The sequence below is a fragment of the Macrotis lagotis genome, chromosome 1 (assembly GCF_037893015.1).
Source record: "Macrotis lagotis isolate mMagLag1 chromosome 1, bilby.v1.9.chrom.fasta, whole genome shotgun sequence".
NCBI lineage: Eukaryota > Metazoa > Chordata > Mammalia > Peramelemorphia > Peramelidae > Macrotis > Macrotis lagotis.
Genome location: NC_133658.1, coordinates 804,212,614 through 804,234,364, shown reverse-complemented (window position 1 = coordinate 804,234,364; position 21,751 = coordinate 804,212,614). Strand labels below are relative to the sequence as shown.

Here is a 21,751-nt window from a genome sequence, read left to right as displayed (position 1 = left end):
TCTCTCCAGGGTATAGACCCAGTTGTGGTATTGTTTTGTTTTTTTTTTTAGGTTTTTGCAAGGCAAATGGGGTTAAGTGGCTTGCCCAAGGCCACATAGCTAGGTAATTATTAAGTGTCTGAGGTTGGATTTGAACCCAGGTACTCCTGACTCCAAGGCTGGTGCTTTATCCACTACACCACCTAGCCACCCCAGTGGTATTCTTGGATCAAAGGGTATGCACATTTTTGTTGCCCTTTGGGTATAATTTCAAATTGCTCTCCAGGAAGGTTGGATCATTTCATAGCTCTACCAACAATGTTTGCATGCTTTCTTACAACAACCTTGTTAAGTAGAAGTTATTAGGAAAGAATGTTGGCTTTGGCTTTAGAGGACCTGGGTTCAAATACTGCCTTCAATATATATATATATATATATATACACACACACACACACACACACACACACACACACACACACATTTGATCTTGGGCAAGTCACTTTATTCCTAGAACTCAGTTTTTTCATCTGTAAATGGGAGGAGTTGGACTAGATGACCTCTGAGGTTCCTTCTAATTCTAGTTCTAAGATGCTATATGAGCAATGCAAGTATTAGAACTCCCATTTTACAGATGAAGAAATTTAGTTCTAGAGAGGAAAAATAGTTCATTTATTTCTTCTCCAATTCTAGGCTTTCTTTCAACTGATTAGGAAACTTCTTGATGGTAAAGAAATCAATACATTTCTTTATAATTACCAAAATATCTCACTTCTCCTCTGACCAAACTGGTAGCTATTCCATTGCCTTGAAAATTAAGATGATTTAACAGGACACGCAGACTTCCTAACTACAAAACTTACAAAAGGCAAGTTCTTTCCTTATACTCCCCAACTCTAATTAGTTTCCCACTGGGCCTAGTTAAACTAATCATAAAATGCTAGGATACTATAAGAGATAAATTCCTTAAATATATTGTAAATAAGAAGTCATTAATATTTTAATTTTAAACAAGACTGGCTGAAAATCTGAAACTTCAAGGAATATTAGTCAGATATTCAGTCAAAACTTCCACAACAATCCTACCTTGATGAAATATTGTCTCATGAAATTGATTCTGGGGTCTTGAAGGCCATCCTAGCAGAGAATAGGCTTTGGCAGGTCTTGTCAGCATGTACTGTATTATTAAAGAGAGGAGTGGTAAATATCTATGGTAGGAAAGGATCACAATGGGTTAGAAAAAGTTTGTCAAGAGTATCAAGAGTTGGAGGGGGCAGCAAAGTGGTGTAGTGGATAGAGCACCGGCTCTAGCCTGGTCTCAGAGGACCTGGTCTCAGACACTTAATAATTTCCTAGCTGTATGACACAGGGCAAGTCGCTTAACCCCACTGCCTTGCAAACAAAAAACAAACAAACAAAAGAGTATCAAGAGTTGAACAAAAAAAAAAAAGAGTTGATCAAGGTCATGCCAGAGGATTAATATGAACTATGCTACCTACTTCCAGACAGAGAAGTGATGGACTGAAGATGAAGAATGAGATACATTTTTGTATATGAACAATGTGGGAATTTGTTTTCCTTGATTATTATTATCATAGTTTTGTTTTTCTTTTGCAAATAAAATCAATGAAATATATATATATATATAAATAAGAACAAAAAAAGGTCATGCTAGACTAATCTCACTTCCATTTATAGAATCTAAATTTAGATACAATCTAAACTTTTAGATAAAGGGCAGATTGGTGACACTGTAGATAGAATGCTAGGTCCTTAAATCAAGAAGACCTGAGTTCAAATGCAGCCTCAGATACTAGTTGTGTGACCTTGAACAAGTCATTTAATCATGTTTGCCTCAGTTTTCTCATCTGTAAAATGAGATGGAGGCAGAAATGGCAAAATATGACAGCATCTTTGCCAAGAAAACCCCAAATGGGGCTATGAAGAGTTAGACATGCCTAAAAAAATAACAAACTTATGGATCATGGGAATCTGTAGCTTTATTTTACCTAGTAGATAGAGATCTAGAGATTGATTTTGAGATTTAAGAAGACCTGGTTTTATGTTTAGTTTATGTGACACTGGACAAGTCACTCAGTTCCTTAAATAACTCTCTAAGTTGTTGCCATCTACTTTGATAGAGGAAGTTTCCTCTCCAGGAGTTTCTGAAATCAATAAAATCAGAGGTCTGTTAATTAAAAAAAAATCCACCAATATTTAGAGATAGAAATGTATTTTTATAAATGTGTTTTGTTTTTATATCACATTTATTTCAGAATGTATTTCTCCTCTCCTTCACACCCAAAGAGCCCAACCTTATTTATCTTGATTTTAAGCAAATCATTTGGAAAAGTCTCTTGTGTTATTCTTTTTTAAAAAATGGAGAAATGTGGGCTAAATGGTATTCAGAAGTGAAAATTAGACTAGCCTGTTAGGCTGAATAAAAGAAGATGAAATTTAATAGGAATTAGTGTAAAGCCTTATACTCAGATGGAAAAAAAAACTTCACAAATTGATTGAGTGACTGGACTCCAGGAATAGTTATTTACAGTTTGATGTCAGCTTCCTGGAAGGTGCACCAGGGATCTGTGCTGAGTCCATTTTTATGAATGATTTTAATAAAGGCAAAAATTTGTGTCCTTATCTCATTTTCAGATACAACAAAGATAAGAGGAAACAACTTACTGCTGCCCATAGAGCTAGGATCCAAAAAGATTTTGACTATCTACTACACAGACCAAATTGAATAAGATAAGATTTATAAGAATAAATATAAAATCTTGCTTTTGGACCTTCCAAATCTACTTTACAGGTATGAGTTGGAAGGCAGGAAGTGAGACACACTTGATTGAGTAGCAATTTGTCTGATCCAGAAATTTTCCTGGACTAAGCTAATGGCATTTTGGCTACATCAAGGGGAGCTGTAGCTTTCAGGAGTAGGAAGGTGATTAATAGTTCTATTACATTCTTCTCAGAACTAACAAAATACTTAGAAAAAGAGGGGAAATGACCTGCCTAAGGTCATCCAATATATTAGTGATGGGCCCCAGAGGAGGACCCAGGGACCTGAAATAAGCCCTGGTCCCACCTCCAGGTCCCACCTTTTCCCTTTCTCATCTTGTTCTGCTTCTCCTAATATTAGCAGTTAAACTACCTCAGTTGTATACCTTCCTTCTAACTTAATGAACTCATGCATAATTCCACAGCTTATTAAATACTTTCTATGGATAACATGGGATAGTAGACAGAGAACTGATCTTCAAGTCCAAGTCAAATTTCACTTCCGACAAGTACTGACTATGCTAGGGATAGGGTAAATGACTTACCTAGGACTTACCTGACTATGCCAGGTAACTAAGACTTGATTGCAGAAGAGTCGTAGATCTGCATTGAAATGGCAAGTTTTCTCAGTTGCAGTTCCTGCCAAGGCTAAAATGGCAGATCTAGACTAAAAGTAAATGGGTCAAGCCCTATACCTAGAAACATGGGGCAGAATAACACATTTTATTTGCTCTCAAGATACTTAGAGCATAGAAGTTGTAAGATATGTTTAGCCAGTACAGTGGTTTTGTTTTATCCTGGAATGAGGTTTTTGATATATGACCCCGGGAATCTATGACTAGTCCTATTCCAATGAACATTTTTATTAATGACTAAAATAATAATATAGATAACATTCATAACAAAATTGCAACAAAATTTGTTGGTGGGATGATAGTTTAATAAGGATTAGACAGTTAGGCAATGAAGGAAATAGAGCACTGGACCTGGAGTCAGGAAGACATCAGTTCAAATCTAGCCTCAGACACTTAATAACTGTGCGATCCTAGGCAAGTCATTTACCCCATCCCAGCATCAATTTCCTCATTTTAAAATGGGGATAAATTGCATCTATTTCCCGGGGTTGTCAGTAAGAGCAATTGAAATAATATTTCTAAGGCATTTAGTAAATCTTAAAGAACTTAAAAATATTAGCTATAATTATCTTTTTTAAAAGTCAAAGTTCTATTTTTTATTTTTTGTACTTTTAATAGTATTTTTCAACCAATTACATGTAAAGATAGTTTTCAACATTCATTTTTTTTTGTTTTTGTTTTTGCAAGGCAATGGGGTTGTGACTTGTCCAAGGTCACACAGCCAGGCAATTAAGTGTCTGAGACTGGATTGAACTTAGGTCCTCCTAACTCCACGGCCAGTGCTCTATCCACTGCACCATCTAGCTGCCCCAGGTCAACATTCCTTTTTGTAAGATTTTGAGTTCTGAATTTTTTCTCCCTTTCTTCTTTCCCCCACTCCTTAATACAGTAAGTAATCTTATGAAGTTTATACATGTGCAATCATGTAAACATTTCCACATTTACTTATCTTCCAAGGATACAGTCTTAATCAAAGATGAAACTTAAGAGAGTGAAGTCTTATACTTGAGTCCAAAAAATCATCACCATAAATATAAGTTGGGAGAGGAGTGCTTAACCATTTAAAGGAATATCCCATGGAAAGGGTAGATTTTTTTTTTCCTGAGCACAGAGGACTAGTGGGTAGAATCAAGAAAAAGATAAATTTACGCCTTAAAAAAAAGGACAAATTTCTTATTGATCCATACTATCTAAAAAAAGAGAATGATCTGACTTAAGTTATGGGAGGGGCAACCAGATGGCACAGTGGATAGAGCTCACCAGCCCAGGAGTCAGGAGGACCTGATTTCAAATTCCACCTCAGACACTTAATAATTACCTAGCTGTGTGACCTTGGGCAAGTCACTTAACCTCATTGCCTTGCTGAAAAAATGTTATGGGAGGTCTTCAAGAAAGGCCAGATAGCTACTAGCCAAGGAGGTTGTAATATGTACTCTTTGGGCTGGACTGAATGACTTGGGTTTTTTTCTTTTGTTTTGTTTTTTTAGGTTTTTGCAAGGCAAATGGGGTTAAGTGGCTTGCCCAAGGCCACACAGCTAGGTAATTATTAAGTGTTTGAGAGCAGATTTGAACCCTGGTATTCCTGACTCCAAGGCCGGTGCTTTATCCACTGCGCCACCTAGCCGCCCCTGGACTGAATGACTTGTGAGGTAGATAAGGCAAATGCACTACTTTCCCCATTTTTCAGATGAGGAAATTGAGACTCAAAAAGTCAAAGCTACTTGCTCAGGGTGATCACCAAGTTAGGGTCTGAGCCGGGACTTAAACATAAAGCTGCCACTTACAGGCTTGTTCTTTCCCCAATACAGGACAGTAATGAGGGGTTGAGGTTCTGATGTGAAAGTGTAACAAGGAACTCACTGATACTTTGGTCTCCTTTCTGGGGTTTGAGAGGCCTGGCTTGGGAGTCTAGATGCTTGGTTTCAGTGAGTGCTTGTTCTATGCAAGGAAGGCAGGTGGAGGCCAGTCTTTAGCTTAGTGGATGGGGAGCTAGGAAGATCTGATCACTGGTCTAGACAATTCTCTAAGATTATATATTCTCAGCTCCAGAGCTGTTTGAGTTCAAGGGAGTTTCTACTTCTGTAATTTCCATTCAGCAGTAAAATTATAGATCTACTTCCTGTCCCAGAGATGTGCAAGGCTTTGTCCTGGTTGTTGGGAAGATAAAGATGTATAAGACATACACAGGTCTTGTTTACAATCTAATGTATCTATGATAAAAATTAGGAATTCACTATTGCTGAGGGGATATAGAGCAGCTAAGTGAGCATGGGGCCTGGTTTCAGAAAAACTTCAAATCCTGGTCTCAGACACTTACTAGTTGTGTGACCCTGGGCTAGCCATTTTATCCATATTTGCCTCATGTTTCCTCATCTATAAAATGAGATGGAGAAAGAAATGGCAAATTAATTCAATATCTTTGCCAGGAAAATCTCAAATAGGGTCATGAAGAGAGACAACAACAAATCTGATGGGGGTTTTCAATCCCTTCATGATGCCATTGGTGAACTGGATTTTTAGGATTGTCATCAAGTTTTGGGACTCCAAACACTAAAACATGGAGAAGCAATCCTTCCTACCTGCTGCTCCCCACTGACAGTCTCTAGAGGGGGTCCCTGGGAGGTGCCTTGGGGCATTCTTGCCTCTTTGAGCCTCAGTATCCCCATCTCTAATATGGAATACCCCCTTTGATTTTGTAGTCAAAGGAGATCTTAGTACAAAGTGGAACCCTGACTTTTGGCAATTGTTGGTTATGTGATCTTGAGTCAATCAACTTCCTCACTGAACCTCAGCTAGCTAATCCTCTAGGGATTGGACTAAGGTAATGATTCCCAAATTTTTTAACTTAAAAAAATTAATGGACATGATAACAATTATAATTTTGATTCATTGAATCAGAAAATATACAATAAACAGAGTTTCAGTGAATTCAATGATGTTTCATTGAATTTGATAGCAATAGATATGTGTGAGTCATTCAGTCTGAAGGACTGCTTGTTTGTTAATTATTCTTATCAAATTTGCAGAGGAAACAAAGTTAGTGGGCAGGATGATAGTTAATAAAAATCGGGCAGCTAGGTACAACAATAGCTAGAGCACAAGGCCTCAAGTCTGAAAGCTCTGAGTTCCAATCCAGCTATAAATACTTATTAGACATGAACTTGGACAAGTCTCTTAACCTCTCTCAGCCTCTTTTCCTCATCTGTGTAATAGGGATAGTACTAATAACATTAGTTAGACTGAAGTAGATGCTCTTTTACAGTTTTCCATTTGCATCTTTGGAGGGAGTAACACCCATACCTCTGAAATTACAGGTACATGGTGTCCTGGGAAATCTTTAAAAACTGACTCACCAAAAGATGCACAGGACCCACTTTTAAATTTAATTTTCATCATTCACAATTTCCTCCATCACTTTTAAAAGTCTAAACAATGAAGAAAAGAGCATTTGCCATTTTTCTTTCTGAAACTTGGACAATCAGCTTTTATACTGAACTGTTATCTAAGTCATACCCCTGCATTGAGGTCTTTCTCCAGATCAGTTCTGCATTTCTATCTCTACAATCTGAGTGATACAATCTGAAGCCTGATGGTATTCTTCTCTCTTGTTCCAGTTTTCTCTATCATACCAAAAAAGCCAAATAAAGAAATAATGGCTGGAACCCATGTAAAATCTTATCATAGTTAGCTTATTAAATGCAAAGTCTGTTGTTAATTAATTCAATGAACATTTTTTAAGCACCTGCTATGTGCCAGGACCTGTGGAAGATATAAAAAGAGGCAAAAGACAGTCCCTGATCTCAAGGAATTTAAAATACATGGGCAGGCAACAAACAAATATATTCATTGTATAAAATTTGTATAACAGCAAGCTATCTAGGGGACACATAGGAAATATTTTAAAGAAATAAAAAAATGGAATTAGGAGGGATTAGGAAAGATGCAACTCCTAATAACAAACAGTTCACATTTCTACAGGATTTCAAGTTTACAAAAATCTTTCAAGGTGGCTAGTGGACACATTATTATCAACTCCATTTTATGGGTGAGGAAATTGCAGCTCAGAGAGAAATGACTTGCCCAAGGTCAAGCAGCCTGATAGAGTGGGGCCGTTTTCTCTTGCCAGACTCCAAAGGCCATCGTCTTTCCATCACAAGTATTTCATCTTGTCTGAAGGAGCGGAGACTGAGGTTGCCCTGCAGTCACAGGGAGGGCCCTGCAGTCACAGGGAGGACCCCACAGCCCCTCAGGGCCCACCAAAGGAAGAGGTCAGGTTTACTGAAGGGAGGAGGGGCAGGGAGAGGAATGCCTGCGCAATGACGTCACGTGCCAGCCGGGAGATTCCCCCGTCTCTTGCGTCACCCTCACATTACGTCATCCCAAGCAAGCCCTCTCCCCTCCCCGCTACTCCCTGTGGGCTTTGCTCACGTGTGTCGGTCCGGCTCCCCTCCCCCTCAGCCCCTCCTCCCCCTCCTCTCGGACTTAGTCCATCTACTTCAGGGGAGAAATTGGGGGGAGGTTGGGGGGCTGCACACCAGCGGCCTCCAATGGGAGAGGCTGAGAGCTGTGGGGACAGGAGGAGGCGGCTGGTGGAGATGGAAGGGGGGGTGTGAGAGTGAGGGGAGGGCAAGGGAGGAGGAGGAGGGGGCGGACTGGGCTCGGGAGCAGCTGACAATAGAGACGGCTAGAAGAGGGAGGAGGGGGAAAGGGCAGTGAAAGAGGCGGCTGGCTGCATTGTGGAGGCGCCCCTCGCCCCTCTCCCCTCCCCCCTCCCCGGACCCTGCGGGGAGGAGGGGTCCGGGGTGGCCCCGGCAGCTGCGGGGAGGGGCAGGGGGAGAGAGGAAAGGTGGGAGGGGGAGGGGGGGACAGGGGAGGGAGGGAGGGAGGTCCAGGGAGAGGGGGAGTGACCTAGGGAGGGATCCAGGGAGGGGTCTAGGGAGGGGAGGGATCCAGGGAGGGATCCAGGGAGAGATCCTGGGAGAGGGGGAGTGATCCAGGGAGGGGAGAGATAAAGGGGAGAGGGAGGGAGGGAGCCGCGGGGCTTGCCGCCGGAGCAGCAGCAGCAGCAGCAGGAGCCGGCGGAGGTGAGTCGCGGCTGAGCTTTGTGCCAGCCCCCCTTGAAGCGGAGGCTGGATTTCGGTGGGTGCGGACGGGGGGGGGGGGGGCGTGTTTGGGGACTGTCCTGCCCCTCTCCTTGGGGGGGGGTCCCCCCCCACTCCGGTCCGGGCCGCCGGTCCTCACTCGCAGCTCAGTGACTGGGCGGCGGGGGGGGGGGCTCCTCCATGTCGGGACAGGTCCCCCCGAGCCTGAGGATGGGACGGGGCTGGGGGAGGGGCGCCAGGTGAGCCTGCTTCAGACTAGGGGGCGGGGATGGGGTGCTGGAGGGGAGTTCGGACCAGAGGGGAAAGTTGGGAGTGTGTGCGGGGCCAGGGCCAGGGCCAGGGCCGGGGCCGGGGCCGGGGCCGGGGCCGGGGCCGCCCAACCCAGACCCACTTGCCCCCTGCGCTGACTCAGCCCGGGACCGGGGGAGGAGGCGTGGGGGAGGGGCAGCGGGGGTCTACCCTGGGAGGGGGGGCGGGGAGTTGGGCGCAGGTACAGGTTTGGCGACTTCCTCCGACTTTGTTTGCTTTTCTTGAGTGGCCGGGTCCGGTCCAGCCCGCGTGGGCTCCTCTAGGTATGGTCAGCCAATAAGCAGTCACGGAGCTGCCCGCCCAAGGCCGGCCTGCTGCCCCCTCCCAGAGAGTCAGCTTCTAGTGCGAGAGACAACAAGCAAGGGAAGAGGAGCAAAAGAGAGGGGCCACTGGGATTAAGAGGGGCCGGCAGGCTCCTGTACAGGGTGGGGCTTAGTTTGGTTTAAAAGCATGCGGGCAGTCGCCCTCCTTCCCAGGGTGGTAGGTGACGAGAGCTAGTCCAACCACCCCCCTCCTTTCACCGAGGTGGAAGCTGAGGCCCATGGAAGTTCAAGGAGGAGCACCGCGCTGCTATGTGACTTAACCCGAATTAGAATCCAGACCCGCAGATCCCAACCCAAGCATCTTTTCCAGGACTCTTCTCATTGTCTTACAAAGCCTAATTTGGTTTTTTCCTTCAGTAAATATTTATTAAGCACATACTACATGTGAACCCTGTCCAAGACCTTGGAATTACAAGGGAAAAAAAGAGTTCGATTTTTCTATCATTCCTTAAAGTTGACTAAGAATTTTCCTCGCAAAAGCTTTGAATTATCTCTATTTTACAGATGAAGAAACTGAGGGACAGAAAGGTAAAAAGGATTGATCCAGGACATACATACAGTCAAGTTTGAGAGCAGGGACTAGAATCCAGGTCTTCTGACCCCATGCCCTTTTCACTGTGCCTTGTAGATCCTAGAACTGAGAGGGTTCCTTGGAGTCCAGGTCTGTGGTGCTGAAGTTGACATTAGGAAGTCCAGGATTCAAATCTGCCTTCCTGCCTGTGTGATTATGAAGAAGCTCTCTCTCCTTTCTGAACCTCACTTTTCTCATCTGTAAAATGGGACAATTATAACCTGGCAAACCTACTTTACAGGGTTATGGTGGGCATCAAATTAAATGATGTAGGTGAGGGTCTCAATTAAAATGTAAAACATGGCAGTTTAATAACTGATCTCATCTGTTAGGGGAGATACAACATACATAGAATAAGTCAAGCTACAAGGAAGGAAAAATCAATCTACTGGTGAGCACCTACTAATGTGTACTCTGAATACAAAGAAAAAAGTAAAAAAAAGGGTAAAGTCCTCATGTAATGTAAAAATGCATATGTATACAGAGGTATATACACACATAACACTCATCTATATCTTGTCTAATCTCTCTATATCTTTATTCACTACAAAATTATAAGAGCCTTTGGCAGGTATTTGACAGGTGACACTCAAGATGAGCTTTGTGATTCTAAGACAGGAATGGGGAGAGAGCAGGTGCAAAGAGAGTAGATGGAATGTCATGAATAGGCAATAACTGGCAAGTAGTCTGGAAAGGTAGGTTAGAGTCAGATTATAAAGGACAAAATACTAAGCAGAGCATTTTATTCTGGAGGCAGTAGGGAACACCTGGAACTTTGAATGGAAGAGTGACTTGTGGGTCAGACAAGGTGCTTTAAGGGGGAGAGAGCAGCAATGAGGCCATTGAAACAATTCAGGTTGAGGTGATTAGGGCAATGAACTTGGGTGGCAGCTATGTTAGTAGAGAGAAGGGGATGAATTCAAGAGTTATTGTGGAGGTAGCATCTATAAGGGTGGTGTAGTGAATAGAGTTTGGGGTGTGGAGTCTGGAAATTCAAATCTGGACTCAGATACTTCACACTCTTTACCTTAGTTTCCTCATCTGTAAAATGAGCTGGAAAAGGAAATGATAAATGACCCTAGTATCTTTGTCAAGAAAACTCCAAAGGTATCATGAAGAATCAGATAAAACTGAGCAACAATAAAAAGCATCTCTAAGACTGGAGACTGATTGGATGGACACAGTTGGGGGGGGGGTGGTCCAGGGAGGAGATAGATTGAGAAGTTAAGGATGAATCCAAAGTTGCAAACTTGAGTTTCTATGGAAAGATGACTGGAGTTTGAGGGCAGGGAGGAAGAGGAGGAAGATAATGAGTTCTTCTATATATGTTGAATTTGAGATGCTAATTTTGAAATGTCCAATGGATCAAGGATAATATAGACTGGAATTCAGGAGAGATTAGAGCTGGGATCTGGGAATCATTTGTGTAGAGATGATAGCTGAAGCATGATAGCTTTTAACACATCTTTTTGCTTCCCTCCATGTCCTGCCCCCAGGGTGGGAGTACTCCCAAAGCAGAGGTACAATGAATAAAGCCCTAAGCTATCAATCTGGGAGACTGGAGTTCAAATGTGACCTTAAATTGAGTGACCATAGGCTAGTCAACTTCTGCCTTATTTCAGTTTCCTCAACTGCAAAATGAGAATAATAAATAAAGCTGCCTCCTGCATTTGTTGGAGTATCAAATGTGATAATTTTTATAAAACACTTATAGTGACTGGTACAATAAAGTCTTATTTCCTTCTTTCCAAAACTCTTTCTTGGCTTCTATTCTGACCACTTTGCTTCCCATGGTGCCCTCAAATGAGAGTGTGTGTGTGTGTGAGAGAGAGAGAGAGAGAGAGAGAGAGAGAGAGAGAGAGAGAGAGAGAGAGAGTGTGTGTGTGTGTGTGTGTGTGTGTGTGTACACGGACATTGGAAGTAATTAAGAGACGATAAGCAAATCCATGGGAGTAGCTGGGTTCACCAAATGAAATATTATAAAGAGAGAGGAGTGGAGGGTCACAATAGAACCCTGTCAGTGTGCCCCAACCTTAAGAACACCAACTCTCATAGGAGGCTGCCTCATCACTACTTAAGAATAGTCACTTAATACATATTTTCTGAATTATGAAAAATGAAGACTCCAAGTCCTTGAGCTGAAGTCTCAAGTTTTGCTTTATACATTCTTTGTAGCCTCTGTCTCCTCTGTACATAAAGGATAATAATTCTCCCCACCCCACCTCCAATCCCCCTTTAGCTTCTCCTCTTGGCCTGGTGGGAGAATGTAATGAGATAATAGCTGGGTGTGGTCCCTGGGGTAGTAAGTAATGCAGCAATCAAAAAAAACCAGAGGAGGAGAGTAATCAGAATTATTTCATTTTCATTATTTCATATTAAAAGACAAGGTTCTTCTAGCACACTTGGCTTGCATATTTTAACAGCCAATATCACAGGGCAAGTTTATAGCACAAAATTAACACATGGGGAGATAGGGTATATAAGGATATGAAGTTATTGGATTTTTATTTTTGTTTAACTTTTAGATGAACTTTCCTCATTTTTATTTCTAGAACAGTGCAAGAGTGACAAGTGCAGGAAATTTAGCATCAGAAGACCTGGGTGTGAATTCTGGCCTCTGACTTTGGACAAGTCACTTCCCAGCACTGGGCCTCAGCTTCCTCCTCTGTAAAATGAGAATGATCCTGATGATTTCTGAGATTCCTTCCAATCCTAAATCTAATAGTCCTATGATAGGAAAGGAAAGAGTTTATATTGTGGTCACATACACTAGAGGGAAGTTGTCACTCAATCAATATATATTTAGTATTTAATAAGTGCTGTTTGCTAAGCCCTGGGAATGCAAATAAGAAAATGAGTCCCTACCCTCAAAGAGTTTACAACCTAATGGATGAGACCATAAGCACATAAATATGTATAGAACAAGCTATATAGGATATAGAAGAAATATATAATAGAGAACACTAGAATCAAAAGGAGTTGCAAAAGGCTTCCAATAAAAAAAGGGATTTTATTTGGAACTTGAAAGAAGTCAGGGGAGGTCACTGAGTAGTGTGGAGGAGGCAGGCTATTTCAGGCACTAGGGATGGCCAGAGAGAATACCCAGAGACAGAGAGATGGAGGGTCTTGATCATAGAAAGTTAAGATGGGCAGCTAGGTGACAAAGTGGATAGAGTGCCTACCTGGGAGTCAGGAGGATCTGAGTTCAAATGTGATCTCAGACACATAATAATTGCTGTGTGACCTTGGACAAATCACTTAATCCCATTGCCTTAAGTAAATAAAAATTAAAAAAAAGAAAGTTAAGGTGACAGTATTACTGGATCAAAGAATACATGTCATGGAGCAAGGTATAAGAAGACTGGAAAGGTGGGAAGGGGATAGGTTACGAAGGACTTTGCATTCCAGACAGAGGAATTTATGTTTGATTCTAGAGGCAAAAGGGAATTTGTTGAGTAGGAGAATGAAGTCAGACCTGCACTTTAGGAAGAATCACATTAATGCCTGAATGAAGATGGATTGGAGTGAGGAGACATTTGAAGCAGACACACCAGTAGGCCAGGTGTGAGCTAATGAGGGCCTGCACCAGAATACTCATCATGGTCATCATCATCATCATCATCAGTGGAAGTGTCAAAGGAGAGCGGAGGGCAGATGTTGCTAAAGTGAGATCAAAGGCCTGGGCAACAACTTGGCCACAGAGAGTGAACTATCCAGAATGAGTTTTAGGTTGTGAACCTAAGGAACTGGAAGATTGGTGCTGCCCAGTAGTGACTGGGAAAGTTTAGAGGGAAAGTTACTAAGTTTTGTTTTGTACATGTTGAGTTTTAAGATATTTATTAGACATTTGGCTTGAAATGTCTGAAAGATGTGAGAGAAGAGGTCAACAGAAAGATTGAGGCAGGAAAGGAGATTTGAGAAATCTTCAATATAGAAACAGTAATTAAATTCATGGAAGCTGATGAGATCACCAAGTGAAAAATCAATCAATCAATGAAGGAAGAAGAGAAAAAGACCTAGGACAGAATCCTGTCACTCCAGTCAAATGCCTTTGTGATTCCTTGTCTGCTACATTCCAACCTTCATCTTTATGTCTTTTCATTATATCTTTTCCCTGATAGGAAGGCATTCTTTGCCTTCATCTCTTAGAATCTTTAGGTTTCTTTGAGGTTGAGTCCAAACACCTTCTACATTTCTTGAGTCTTCTGGCTGCTAATCATGTATTTATTTTGTGTTTACCTTTGTAGGTGTCTGTTGTTTCTTGGATAGAATGTAAGCTCTTTGAGGGCAGAAACTTTCATTTTTTGTCTTTGTATTGAAGACATCACAGATAGTGATGCCATGCCATGCCATGCATGTGAATTGTATCACAATACTCAACACAGTAAATGCTTACTGATTGATACCAAATTTGAACCCAAATCTCCTGATTCCATCTCTAACTAGGGAAAATTTCTATTGACATACATCTGAGAGGAATTATGTTTTGGGTCCTTGCAACCTGTTTTTGAAAGCCTTGATTATCACCCACGCTTTTGCGTTTGAGCCTCAAGCTACCTCCGGTTGGTTCTCCTGTGGTTTTTGCTTCTCTTTAGTCTTCTAATGTTAATGCCATACATGGACCTGCTTGACTCCACTCTGGGGCCAAGTGGAAGCTCTACCGGATGCAGTCTTTTAAATGCCTTCTATCTCTTTCACTTTTCTTTTTAATTTGATGAGACTTTACATTTCCCCCTCCCTCCCCTCATTTTTAGGCTTCCCTCACTTAGAGTTGGTCCCATTCTTCCTGAGGCTGGAAGGCAAATTCTGGTCCCTTCTCTTTCTAAACTTCTAGAATCTTGTCGATTCAGTATCATTTAGATGAAAAATCTTCTTTCAGTCATTAGATTGTTTGTGAGAGAGATGGAAATAAAAAATACAGGAAGAATCAGCAACATTACTTTCCTCCTTCACAGTAGTCTATGCTGTTGTTTTTGTTAAATTTCACCTAACTCCTCACCATCTCCTTAAACCAGTAGGAATAGAAAAACACGAGCCTCTCCACAATAAAGACAGCTTTGAGCTTCTTAAAAAAAAAACAAAGAAAGAAAAACCTTATGTTGATTTAGGATCATAAAATGTAAGAACTGGGTTCCTGGTGCAACTCTAATGTCAGCTGATTATTACATTTTCAATATGAGAATTTTCACCTTAGAAATTGGCAAATGCTACAAATCAAAGTTTTGGGTTTTTTTTTAAAGCAATGGAGAAAATGTTAAAAATGATAGCTAACATTTTCTTGTTTTTTTATGTTCTAGACACTTTTCTAAGTGCTTTGCAATTATCTCATCTGATGATTAAACTTTAAAAAATGTGTCATGTGTACATTTTCCCCCCTAGAGGTCTAGTTATTAAACATTTGCCAACACACCAGTGGTTGGGACAGCCCTTAGAAGATATAATGTTAGAATTTAGCCTGTCAGAGTTGGTAGAAACCTTAGGATCAGCTTTCCCTCCCACCATTTTTCCTCATTGGCTTGTGTGGTAAAGTTGCCAATTTCCAGATTGATTCTTGGCTCTTGATTACTAATTTGTGATTTAAAAAGAGTCTTGGACTGAAAATCCAATTTTGGGGGTTGGTTAACACACTTGACCCCTCCAGTCCAAATTTTCTCAATTGTAAAATTATGGCATCTCCTCCTTAGGATTTCTCCTAGCCTCTAATAATTTATGATTTTGTGACTCTGAGAACTCAGTTAACAATTATTAAGAGCTTATTGTGTCTCTGGTACTGTGCTAATCACTGAAGATTGAAAGATAGAAAAAATATGATCCTTGCCCTGGGAATCTCCCATTCTCCTTAGGGGGTAAGCAGCACACAAATAACTATGTATATATAAGAAATATACTATGCAAATTAAGGCAGTGTGAGGAAAGAGACTTGAGGAAGGGTGAAGACTTGCAGAGAGGAAGTATTGGGAAAGGCTTCTTTTAGGAGTTAAGACTTAATCTGAATTTTGAAAGAAGCAAGGGAAACTAGGAATTGGAAATGAGGTGGAAGAACATTCCAAGAATGGGGGAGAGGGAATGCAAATTGTAAGGAGTAGAGACTTGGAATGTTGAGTATGAGGAACTGCAGTGAATAGGTCTGTATAACTGAATCATAAAAGGAAGGAAATCATAAGAAGATTGAAGAGATAGGAAGAGGCCAGGTTATAAAGTGCAAAGAATTTTACATTTAACCTGGAGGTAATAGGGAACCGCTGGAGTTTATTGAGTAGGTTTATGATATGGTCACATCTGGACTTTCAGAAGATCATTTTGACAGCAAACTGGAGGATGACCTGGAGTGGTGTGAAACTTGAGGCAGGCAATCTTACCTTCCTAATTAAAGACCATGACATCAAATGAATGATGGCAAGACACCTACCAATGATGATGTTTATCCTTCATTCTTTTTTTTTTTTTTTTTTTTTTAGGTTTTTGCAAGGCAAATGGGGTTAAGCAGCTTGCCCAGGGCCACACAGCTAGGTAATTATTAAGTGTCTGAGGCCGGATTTGAACTCAGGTACTCCTGACTCCAGGGCTGGTGTTTTATCCACTGCGCCACCTAGCCACCCCATATCCTTCATTTCTTTTTTTTTTTCATTCCACAAACATTTATTAAGTGCCTTCTGATTGCAGAATACTGGGCTCAGTATCAGAAGAGATACAAAATTTGAGAAAGTTTGAGAAAGACACACCTCCTTATGGAGTTTGACAGTCTAATAATTGAATAAAACAAAATATAAATGTCTAATAACATACAACATTAAATGTATCAGTTTTGTCAAATAGTGCTGTGTGATACTCAAGGAGGACTTTATGGTATTTGAGCTGAACTTTACAAAATAGGTAGGAATTTGACAATGGGAAAGACAGTCATTCTAGATCTAAAAAAAGAGTAAACAAAAACTTCGAGGGCAGAAAAATACAGTGCATTGTAGAAGAAGGGATGGGGAAATGAGAAAGGAGGTAGAATGACTTTATTTTGGTTAAAATTTGGAATATGGAGAAAGAATTAATATAGCAAAGCTCAACTAATTTTATGAAGGTATTTTGGTACTAATGAATAGTATAAATGTAGTAGGTAGTTACTGTAGATTTTTTGCAAACATAATCCATGATCCTAGGTCCTATGACCCCAAAATTAAAACAAATATTTTTTTCTACCCAGTTTCCTTTGAGAAACATTATAATTTGTGTTTATATACAAATATAGCTTATGCCTATGTTCCCACCTTTATGAGTAAAAAGAACCATTTATTCCGTATAATATTCATAATAAAATTTTTGACAATATAGGCATTTCTATAATATAATATGATAAAATAGATAATTGCATATGGAATTGTAAATATACTATGTACAAATTTTTATTCCTTATCATATATACCACAAAATTATCATATAAGTTTCTTTTTCTTTTTTTTTTACACATACATGTATTGGGTACAGGACATATCCTTCATTCTTGAAGAAGATCATGACACCTGGGTGGTGATGCCATGCCATGCATGTAAATTGAATTGAAGTGAGGGGATACTGTGCTAAATCATTAGCCTCACTTGTTCTCTAGAACCATCTGGGTCCAGTGGACAGATATGACTCAGAACAATTGAAGATAGCTCTGGGGGAGGCTAGGTGGTTCAGTGGATAGAGTGGCTCAGTGGATAGAGTACCGGCCCTGGAGCCAGGAGTACCTGAGTTCAAATCCGGCCTCAGACACTTAATAATTACCTAGCTGTGTGGCCCTGGGCAAGCCACTTAATCCCATTTGCCTTGGAAAAAAAAAACCCTAAAAAAAGAAAAAAAAGAAGATAGCCCTGAATTTGAGGCAATTAGGGTTAAGTGACTTGCCTAGGGTCACACAGCTAGTAAGTGTCTGAAGTCAGATTTGAACTTAGTTCCTCCTGACTTCAGGGTCAGCACTGTTTAAGCATGAAGTAATGAGGGAGCTTGCACTAGGGTGATGTCATTGTCAAAAGAGAGAAGGCAGCTTAGATCTATATTTTTATCTTTATCTCTAATGAAAGATGTTTTAAAGAGAGAAATGACAGGATTGATAACTGCTTGGAGATAGGAATTAAGGCAAGAACAGAGGATGACATTTAGGTTGAGAGTGGGTGACTGGGAGGATACTGGAACCCTCAACACTAAGAGGGAGTGAGGAAGAGGGGAAGGTTTTTGGGGAGAAAAGTTTTGGTGAATTCAATTCAGTTTAAGATGTCGATGGGTCACCCAGTTCAAAACAGGTAGTTGGAATTGAGAGATAGGTTGTGAAGGTGAAAATGACCAACTGTGAAATGGTTTGGACATGTGGAATGAGTGCAAGAGTCAAGTTTAACATTGAAAGCCTGGGTGACTAAGGGGAAGGTGGTGCTAATCAACAGGAATAAGGAAGGGAGGAAGAGGAGAAGGTTTGGGTGGAATGAGTTCTCTTTTCATGTGCTGAATATGAGATGCCAATAAGACATCCACTTTAAGATGTTCAAAAGGCAGTTGATAACCTAGACCTGGAGCTCAAGAGAGAAAAAGAGAAATTACGTCTAGATGACATAGATCTGGGAATCATGACAATGAGAGAGATTACCAAGTGAGATAGTGTAGAGGTAAAAGAGAAGATGACCAAAGGCAGAGAGCTGGGGAATACATACAAGGTTTTTAGACCTAAGCTTGTTGGAGATCTAGTGAAAAAGATTGAGGAGCAGAACCAGGAGAGCAGTGTCCTAGAGAGGAAAAAGTGCCAAGTGTGAGAGGATGATGACATCGAAGGTTGCAAAGAAGACAAGAAGAATGAAATACTATTAGAGTTGGCATTAGTTCACCAGTGATATTGGACTGTTGAATGATGAGTTTCTGCCAGAAAGATAAAATAACACATAGTGGAAATAACCTGAGTTCTTCCTGCCTAAAACTGAACTTCTTATCTTTCCTCCCCTCAAAACCTTCTCTTCCAAACCCAGCCCTCTATCCACAGAACAACCCTATGTCTAGCTTCCTCAGAAAGAAATCATTCCTCTCTCACCCATCAGGGACATCTCAGTCCCCAGTGTGTGTGTCACTTGTGGCTGAATCTTCATTTTCCTTTGCTGATCTCATCAGAAATTCATAAGTATAACTTACCAAAGGATTTCCCCTCATGTACTTACAGCTGTTTCTCTGGGGGGGGGGGGACTCTTCTCACTCTCCCATCTCTTAGGGCTTTCATGGGATTTGAAATTGCTTCTATGCTGTGATTCTGAAGTCCATCTGATTTCCTGTCTAAGAATATTAAGTCTAGAAAGAACTAAGAACCCATTGGCCCATTATTAGTCTGCTTATGCAGTATTGATTGCCTGGATGAAATTGATCTGATTCTTAGTCATAAAATTACATTACCTCTTGGTAAATTGGTGATTGTTCTGGGGAGCAGGATTAGGCCATTTGTATTCAGAATAGGAAATGTTGCAGAGAGTCATCTGGATTTATGGAACCCCTTGAGGTGGGGAGATTGGAACTGGAACTGAGACTGGAAGGAAAAAAAAATAAGCCCTTCAGTTGCTTATGCCAAGACTTTAGGGGCAGATAGGGGAAGGAAAGATGTGACTGTCAGAATCTGAGTAGGAATGAGTTCACTGAAGGGTATAGCTATTCTGATTGTTGAATCAGGGTGATGGATATCAGCGGTGTAGTGGAAAGAATGTTGGACTTGCTGCAGTCTGAGCGCCATGAGTTTGAATCTTATCTCTGTTGCTTCATAGTTGTGTGATCACAGGCAAATTCTCCTTGAGTAAGTTCCCTCATCTGTAAAATAGTAATAATGATATCCATAGTGAAGAGGCATCTTTTGGGATAGGAGGGAGGGAGGGAGGGAGGGGGAGGGAGAGAGAGAGAGAGAGAGAGAGAGAGAGAGAGAGCAAGAGCCTGCTTTAGAGATAAGAGGACCTGGGTTCAAGTAAGCTTAGCTATGTGACTCCGGTCTAATCTATGACTCATGCAGCTTTTGAAGGACTATGAGTCAAAGAGCAGGTGCTGATATGCCTGGATAAAGGAAGTTTCCTTATTTGGAGTTCCATGTAAAAATAAAATCACAGGTCCTCAGGGAGAAAAGAAATCAGAAATACTTAATCTTGCAGGTTGTTGTGCTGATCAATTGAGATGTATATAAAGCCCTTTGTGAACCTTAAAGCACTATACAATTGATAAATATAAATCTTTTCCTGGGGTGGGTTGGACTTTTTTTCTTTTCCTTCCTTCCTTCCTTCCTTCCTTCCTTCCTTCCTTCCTTCCTTCCTTCCTTCCTTCCTTCCTTCCTTCCTTCCTTCCTTGGTTTTGTATTCTTCCTAACCTGTTACATTGCAGCTGCTAGTTAATAGATTTTATGAATTGAAGTGTAACTGTGCTTTTCCTTGCTTAGCTTCAGTGTAGGTGCTAGAAAACCTACTTACTTTGTATGGCACAGAGGATAGAACCCTGGTTCTGGGGTCAGGAAGACCTGAGTTCAAATTTGGCCTCAGACACTTTTTAGCTGTGTGACCCCATTGTGGCCGGGGGTGGTGGTGGTGGTGGACATGCTTATCCACAGAATAACATTCATATTACATCAGATCAAGAAAGGATATTACAAGAGGGAATGCCACTCTAAAAAGAGTTTCAGCACATACATGTGTGGTCAAGGCAGAAGAATTTTGAAATGTTGAATGTTAAACCAGGAAGGAATCTTTTTCTTCTCTTTTAAAAATTATATTTTATTTTTTTAATGAGGAAAAAAATCTGCCTCTTCATTTTTTAACCTCCATTTCCCCATTTGAGAACTAAAGAAAACAAACCCTGGAAGGGAATCTTTAAACAGAGTATTATTAACTGGGAGCTTATATATCATAGCCCTGTTATTTTACTGATGTCTGGAGGTGAAATAACTTGCCCAAAGTCATACAGTGTTGAGAGTCTTGGACTAGAAACCCAGATTCCTTCATCTCCTATTTAGTACAATACATTCTATATTCTGATGTTTTTTATCACTCAGTACTGAGAGAGGGTCTGACTATGTGCAGGCTGCAGATGTGTGTGTATAAGGAGGAACTAACTAACTATACTATCTTTCCTCCTCTACCATGTGAGGGGCAGCTTTGAGCTTGCTAAGAACACATCCTGTATGGAAGTTGTATGGTTTATCCCTTAAGAATCCCTTAAGGTGGGGGTGGGGACTGCCAGCCTGCCTGGCACTGTTTCCATTTCCTTGGCTCCGCTAGGATCTCCTGATGCATGGATGTGACTCATGTGACTCTTCACATATTAGTATTCTCCATTACTATTAAACCAGCATCAAAGGTAGTTTACAAGCTGGGCTGATTCTATTTCATGCTCAGAGGAATATATAACTATATATTTTATATATAGCCCTCACTGAAATATGTATATATATATATATATATATGTATGTATATATATATATACATACATATATATATATATATATATATATATACACATATATTTTGTGTGTGTGTGTGTGTGTGTGTGTGTGTACTACCCTCACTGAACTTAGGAATCTTTTCTCTTCACTTATCTGGCTTAAAATTGCTCCAATTAGATTAACTCCCTTCAGTTTAGAAATTAAAATTTTGTTGTTGTTACATTATTTCAGATCCTTCTTGATCCCATCTGTGGTTTTTTTTTTGGGGGGGGCAGATACTCTCAAGTGGTTTTGCCATTTCCTTCTCCAGTTTTTTACAGGAAACTGAGTCAAACAAAGTTAAAGTGACTTGCCTAGGGTCACACAGTATCTGAGGGAGGATTTGAACTCAGGCCTTCCTAATTCCAGGCCCCAGGTGCTCTGACTACTGTACCACCTAGCTGTCCTAGAAATAAAATAGATGACTAATTCATGAGTGCTTCTCCTAGACTCAGCAGCTAGGGTCCCTAGAATTTTACTCAATGACCGTTGACATCGTGTAGTTTTTTAGGAATAGTTTTTAGATTACTTTGGTCATCAAGTACAGGGAGAAATATCAGTAATAGTTTACATGTCTATGGTGCTTTACAATTTCAGA

The 21,751-nt window shown here is 40.8% G+C and overlaps 1 protein-coding gene across 1 annotated transcript in view; it reads left to right on the top strand.

Moving 5' to 3' along the window:
* Window positions 1-8,440: 8,440 nt before the first annotated feature.
* Window positions 8,441-21,751, top strand: part of PAK1 (p21 (RAC1) activated kinase 1) — a 201,788-nt gene continuing 188,477 nt past the window's right edge. Inside the window, exon 1 of the mRNA XM_074216952.1 lies at window positions 8,441-8,477. The gene's annotated coding sequence lies outside the window, so the exon portion shown is untranslated. The remainder of the gene's footprint in view (window positions 8,478-21,751) is intronic.